Source organism: Lepidothrix coronata, unplaced genomic scaffold (genome assembly GCF_001604755.1).
Source record: "Lepidothrix coronata isolate B3197 unplaced genomic scaffold, Lepidothrix_coronata-1.0 Scaffold115, whole genome shotgun sequence".
Taxonomy (NCBI): domain Eukaryota; kingdom Metazoa; phylum Chordata; class Aves; order Passeriformes; family Pipridae; genus Lepidothrix; species Lepidothrix coronata.
The window spans coordinates 401,922-408,649 of record NW_016690295.1 but is presented as its reverse complement, the minus strand read 5'-3'; the positions used below and the strand labels follow the sequence as shown (position 1 = coordinate 408,649).

Here is a 6,728-nt window from a genome sequence, read left to right as displayed (position 1 = left end):
CCCTCACGGCACCGCCCGACCCGGACGTGCTCGGGGACGGGGCGGGGCGGCCGCGCCGGGCCCGCCTCCGCGGCGGCGTGAGGGGGAACCGGGGTGTTCTCCTTTCCCGTTCATGCACGCATCACGTACCTACCCATAGATATATCTATATTTATATAAAACACTGAAAGGCAGTGCCGCGTGTTTTTATTTGTCCTTGCAGCCGCTGGTCAATGGGGTAGATTTGCCTGGCTGCTCTCTCTGGTCTTGGGACCGCGACTCCCTCGCGGGCAACGCCTCCTCTCAGGATATTTTAAAATCGTTATAAATGTGCGGATTTTCCCCCATCTTCGTGGGAAAGCAGTGTGTAAATCCAAACAGATTTTTATCCGACTAGCTCAGCCGGTGTAATACTATTAAAACATATTTAAATTTTTCGGCCGCAGCACGGCCAACTATTTTCAAATTATCCAAGTGTTTCTTATTACAAATACTGAATCTGATAAAATCTAATAAGATGCTGAGCCCAGGCGCTGATCCTGTAGCCTGTTCTGTGTGAGGGATTCAGCCACAGGGAGGCGCAAAGTAAAGAAGAAATTTTAAGATTTGACTGCTCCTAAATTGTGTTTTTCCAATTATGGTGGCAGATGCATTGGTGTATTTGGATAAAACACAGCAAGCACAGTAACGTATGACCAGTCTTGGTTTTTTTCCAGCTACCAAGGCAAAAAAAAAAAAAAAAAGGATAGTAAGACTAAAGGATCGTCTGGCACATTTCTACTGAGGTGATTAAAAAAAAAATTAAATCTGTGACATTACTTACACAGCCTATTAAACCCTAAAGCAAACGATTTTGTCCTATAGCTAATTATCCACAGAATACAAAATTTCGAATGAGTCAATAGTCACAACTATAATGCATTATACTAGTAAATTTGATTTTAAAAATAGTTGCGAATTACTGTAATACTATGTATTACAGTAGCAATGACTAGATGACTTGCAGTGTCACCTGTTCTCTGAAGCCAAAGTAAGTAGTATTTTTAATTACTTAACATTTTGGATGTGAACTTTTGATTTTTATTTATGCACTAATTATTCTGAACTGAGTTAACCGGTCTGATACATTGTAACAATTATTTCTCCTACTCTTTGAGTAGATTTGTTCCATAAATGCTTTTTGTGGAGAAACTTTTGCATGTGGCAGGAAAGCTGAGTGACATTGAAATTAGTAGGAGTGTGCATTTTTTGCATTGGAAACATGCCAAAAACAATGTTATGCAGAGCAAGATGCTAATTAATAGAGTTTCTAAGCCTACTTCACTGATTTATAGGCTGATTTTTCAAAATAAGCTACTTTTTAGATATTGTTACTGATACTGAGGGTATTTGGACTGAAAAATCAGCCTGTTCCTGAGGTGTTTGCTCACCAGTGTCTGTAGTAAATTTGCTTTCCTCACAGACAGAAAACTAGTTTTAATTAAAGGTTTTATAGGGTTGGGCCTTAAGAATATTCAACCAAAGTTAAAGAGGAAAACAATTCTTGCTTCCTGCTATAAACCTAATAGAAATGTTTTAACGTGTTTAAAATTTTGTTACTATACTATGCAAACTATTGACTTAAATATTGCTTGAAGCTGGAAAAGTCCTTTTTTCCCCCATATGCACTGATAACAATAAATCACTATTGCTGTGTAGAACCTATTTCATGTATAAGATATTGTTCTAGTGGAAAGAGCTGCTTTTTTCACATTATGAGTGCTTAGGGACATTTCAAGACAAGAGGCTCGTTTTATCTTGCTGTCTTTTGTTTCTACTTCTTTGTATTTTATGATTATGGAAATTTAAATCACTACTTTTAAACTTGGATTGTTAACAATATCAGAAACACTTACGTAAGTAAAGTATCATACAGCAAATTGAACTTCCAGTTGTGATATGTTATATACAGTGACCGAGAAAGGAATCAACACTTTTACAGTGTAACTCTGAGTCCTGGGATGATCTTAAAGTGGCTCCTGGGCTCCAGGCAGGATACACCTCGTGGGGTTGGTCAGGGCATTTAGAACTTATTAATTAATTTAGGCCTTGACATGATGTGTATCTTGAAAAGATAGCAAGCAGGTTTAGTAAAATGCTGGGCTGGTTGGTTAAGAAAGTACTAAAAATGAACTTAATAGGTATATATATTTTTTTTTATTTGGTAGTTTAATATTGTGCTGACTCCAGAGGCTGTTGGATTAGCTGTGCATCTCAAACTTGTTCCTGTAAGGAGCTGGGATTTTCTGTCCTGCTGGTAAGGGATGCTGATGAAGGCTGTATCAAATGAATTTTGAGCAATGTTATAGGTACTCTTTTCCTACAAAACTAGCTCTTTTAATAAAACAATATGAAATCTAAAAAGACAGAGCTGTAAAAATGGATGGTCTTGACTGCTTTGTGTTAATGTTTCAGCGGGAGGTGTAGTGTTTTTGCAGACCATGAAACATTTTGTACAGCCGCTAAAACCTGCATAATTTTATTCTGCCGGAGTTGTTAATTTTTTTGTTGTTTTTCATGCTTCTTCACATGATTACGTTTGTCTTATTTATCTGATAAGCACAGTTGTGTCCTACTGAGTTAGTCACCTAAATCTACCGAATTGTTTTGCAAGCAAAGACTGAAAGAGATGTCTGTGATTGTGGTTTGCAAGCAAGTTGTGTGTTTGAAGATGGAGAGAGAAAAACTGAAGGGACATGAGACACACTTCATGCTTACCTGTCCCACTGACTTCTTTCTAATCCTCTTACCTGGCACAAACATTTCCTCTTTGCACAGGCCCGCTTCTATTCACTCTACCACTGATTATGGTTTGCTTGGGTTGCATAAAATGTAATGTCTCCATACTCAGGAATATTGCAGTGCTGAAATTATAGCTGCACTTCTTTTCAGTATCCTCCATGTGGGATGTAGGGAAATATTTCCATCTATTTTTTGATGAATACAGAACCTGGTCTGACCTCAGTATGCTTCATGGTTGGTTTTCAAAGGAGGATTTTTGTTGTTGTTGTTGTTGTTAGTTTTTGCACTGATAGCCTTCTACCTTCTGTGCGTTATACTTAACGTTGATTAGTAGGATAAAAGTGTGGTTTAAAAGAAATTAATCCCAGAAACATTACAATCCTTGGGTTTGCTTTGCTTTATAGAGTTTCTCTTGGAAAACTCCAGAGAGGCAGCTGTAGGATGCAGGAGAATTTCGTTCTGTTCTCTGTGGGGCTGGCCAGAAATGAATACTGCCATAAAAAGTTAACAGTACGAGTGCAGTTCTATAAAGTGAATTTTTTTATGCCTAAAACCTCACCAAGTTTCTGAACATGAAACTGTCGATGCAAGTGCGGTATCGCTATTGCCACCTTCTGGCGGCCGTTCACAGTCAGTATCCAGCGTTCTCGTTGCAGAGGACTTGGACTTCCTCTGCGGAGTTCAGTATTTTATCTGGTTACAGCTCTGCATTTTCCTGTCTCTTGGGCTTCAGTGTGTTTCAAGATGTAAAAAAAACTTGTTCCAGGAAACTATAATCGATAAATACTGAATTGTTAAATGATAAATTTTATTTGAATTATAGACATATCATATGCAAAAAGGGTGATTTTTCCCCTCCCTTCTCTTCTTGGTGATGGCTTTTTCAGGGATTATGCAATAGCATTACAGGTTTAAAATGCATGTCAGCAATTAATAGGACAAGTGAGGATTATACAAAAGACTGTAGAGGGATCAGATGACATTGTAGTGCTGTAATGTAAAGAATGAAAGTATCACTAATTTTTAGCATAGAACATTTGCTAGGAAGACCTAGTGGCTTTAAGACTTTAAACAGATTTACACCTAAAGAGATATATCAATTTTTTATTAGCTTATTTATTCTGAACTTCACAAATTTTGCCATTGTGTATTCTGTCTCTTTTAAAAATATTTAGTTTACAAAAGCTTGCACTTGATCAGAGCAAAACTTTTAAAAAGAAACCAGAAGTTTGGGGTGGAGACTACGCTGACTATTCCTTGCCAAAGCTTTCTTCCAGGAGGACTCCTGAGTTCTGACACCACGTTCTTTGAAATGAAATTGCACAACCCATTTCTGAACACATTAAATCACATTAATGCTGGAATGGAGATATTGGTAACTAACCCAAGAACATTGAGATCTCCATCATCCTCTAGTCTTTTTGATAAAATTATTTTTCATAAACTCCTCATTTTGACAGGTACTTCAACATAAAATATTGTTATGTAATAATGACAGTTGTTTTTCATAAAATGCTTATAATAAAATATACTTTCTCTATTCAATGGAATGTTATTGTATCCTGAAAATTGAAGGTAAAAAAGACTACAGAATAGGTACAGAGATTAATGTCTTCTGATACTATAGTGGTACTTTTTAAAATATTATGAAAGTAGCAGAGGAACCATCTTATTTAAAATATCTCCTTCTTGCATTATATGCCTGTTCAAACAATTCTTTTCATTCTGAAACCTGTGCATGTTCTCTAAAACCCAAGTTTTTAACAGAAAGTTTAAGGAAAGGAAAACACATTATACAAGCAAGGACTTGAGTGCAGAAGTCAGTTCCAAAAATAACAATGAACACTTGTGCTGAAATTCTCAGGAAGGATGAAGCCTGAGAATCAGCCTGAAGATGAAGAAAACTTTTGGGAATATGTCAACAAATCTTTCTCTGTTTCCTGGCAGTGACTGGTTGTTCTCAACATCCTTTTCATTAATGTGATTTATCATATAAACTATATACTGACTTCTATACATAGAATGAAATAGAAAAAACAGTTGATTTTCATGTATCTAACATCCATAGTTCCTTCTCTGAGTATTTACTTTTCTTCTATATCTCCATTATTTTTTTTCTTTTACAGAACCCTTTCCACTTCTGTTTCAGCACTAAAGGTGACAATGTTTAAACAGATCAATGCCCTTACTTTTTGTGGGCAGAGCTCTGTCCTGTCAGATGAGATCTGAATGATCTGTTCAATAGCCTGTGAATGCAGGTACCTGCTGATCTAGATAAAAAAAAAATTTAAAAAGTAATATAAATCTGGTTTGCATCACACAGAAATCTTCTGAAAACGTAAAGCCTATTTCTAATGTGCTTGAAAAGATGGAGAGCAAGATCCCATGTCTGCATGAGCACAAGGATGAATGGCATGGATTTTGCAGAACCTGGGTATGATTTATATTTTAATTCATCAATACCTTGGAGTTCTTGCCTGTGTAGATGTTCTGAAGACGTAAAGTTGAAGGTGTAAACAGGGGACCCAAGTTTGGAAGTTTCCATCTTGTGTTGATTTCTGAAAACTGTATTTTTAATATTTTTCCGAGTAAACCTTTAAAGCTGTTAAAAGCTTATTTCATAACCTTTTTAAGATCAATTTTTTAAAGGAGGAATGGCAAAATAAATATTTGTATTTTGAAATAAAGTATATGTACACACATAGCCATATATATTTCCCCGTCCTTGCACATGTGTTCATTAAATACAATGTATAACATTTTATACTGTACTGTGTAATACATTATGTATGCATTTAAAATAAGAAACTGTAAGTAGCCTTGCTCTTTTGTCTGTTTACATATTCATGAATTTAGATTTCATGGGTGTTTTCTTTGATCTTAATAGAAGCACTGCTAAAATACATAGATACAGGTTGACTAATATTTACTCACAACCACAGCATTAATTATCAGAGATGCTGGGATTTTATTAAGGTTTACTTTATGTTCTCATCCGTGTATTTATTTAGAATTTTGCTCTCCCCCCCACAGTGTTTCATGAATATCTCTTACTTTCTAGATAGAAGTCATTAATTTTTGTTGGACACACTAAGAACTTCCGGTCCTGGGGGAAAGGAAATAAATCTTTATGTGGGAAAGAAAAATAGTCATTTTAATTTTTTTCCCACTCAAGATGGAAACTATAATTCTATTGGGTCTAAATTACTAGTTGTAAAGTAGGTATATTATGTGTAATTTATTTCATCCCACGAGGAAAAAGTGCACTTTTAAAACTCGACCTTTATGCCAACGATTCTATGTCCTGTCTTTAAATGCATCTTTCTATTAATAATGCAAAACACCTTATTTTTTTACCATCTTACATTGTGGATGGAAAACATAAATCAGACTACTTTAAAATTCCAGTGCAATAGCACAATGTGTATCTATTCATTTATTTAAGAAATGTCTGTTCTGTGTTTCTGTCTAGCGCATGATGTGTTTATATCCACATTCTTCTTAGAAGGCCAGGGACATTTTGTTCAGTGATTTGAGAAGTGATGTGGATGGATGCCATACTTGAAGCCTGTTTTCATATCTCCCATCAACACGTAACTCAAGTTTACAATTAACTTGAGCCATGCAAGTAGAGCCATTGATCCTTGATGAGGCATAAGCCCAGCTATCTTCTTGAATTAAGGCCTCAGATTGGAAGAGAACCAATAAATGTTATCAGGCAGAAGCAAATGTTATTTTAAGATGCAAGGAGGTATTCTAAGCACTGGTTCCCTAGATAATTTGGAACCTATTTCCATGTATTGCTCTGAGAATATCTTCTTGCTCAGCTTCTAAACCATGTGGCAAGTGAATAACTATTCGTTTAAAAGTAATTTAACTGAAGGAGTACCTGTTAACTGGAACATCCCATAAGCAGGTAGTAACACTTAGAAAGCAGAAAAAAATGTACAGTTGTAAATTTTCAGGCC

The 6,728-nt window shown here is 35.9% G+C and overlaps 1 protein-coding gene across 8 annotated transcripts in view; it reads left to right on the top strand.

Moving 5' to 3' along the window:
* The first annotated feature begins 61 nt into the window (after positions 1-61).
* MRVI1 (murine retrovirus integration site 1 homolog) overlaps positions 62-6,728 on the top strand; it is a 105,391-nt gene continuing 98,724 nt past the window's right edge. For 6 of the 8 annotated variants that reach the window (XM_017825055.1, XM_017825054.1, XM_017825052.1 and 3 more), the window contains exons 1-3: positions 62-1,009; positions 2,187-2,275; positions 5,084-5,194. The gene's annotated coding sequence lies outside the window, so the exon portion shown is untranslated. The remainder of the gene's footprint in view (positions 1,010-2,186; positions 2,276-5,083; positions 5,195-6,728) is intronic. The other 2 variants (XM_017825040.1, XM_017825039.1) reach the window with 2 other exon arrangements.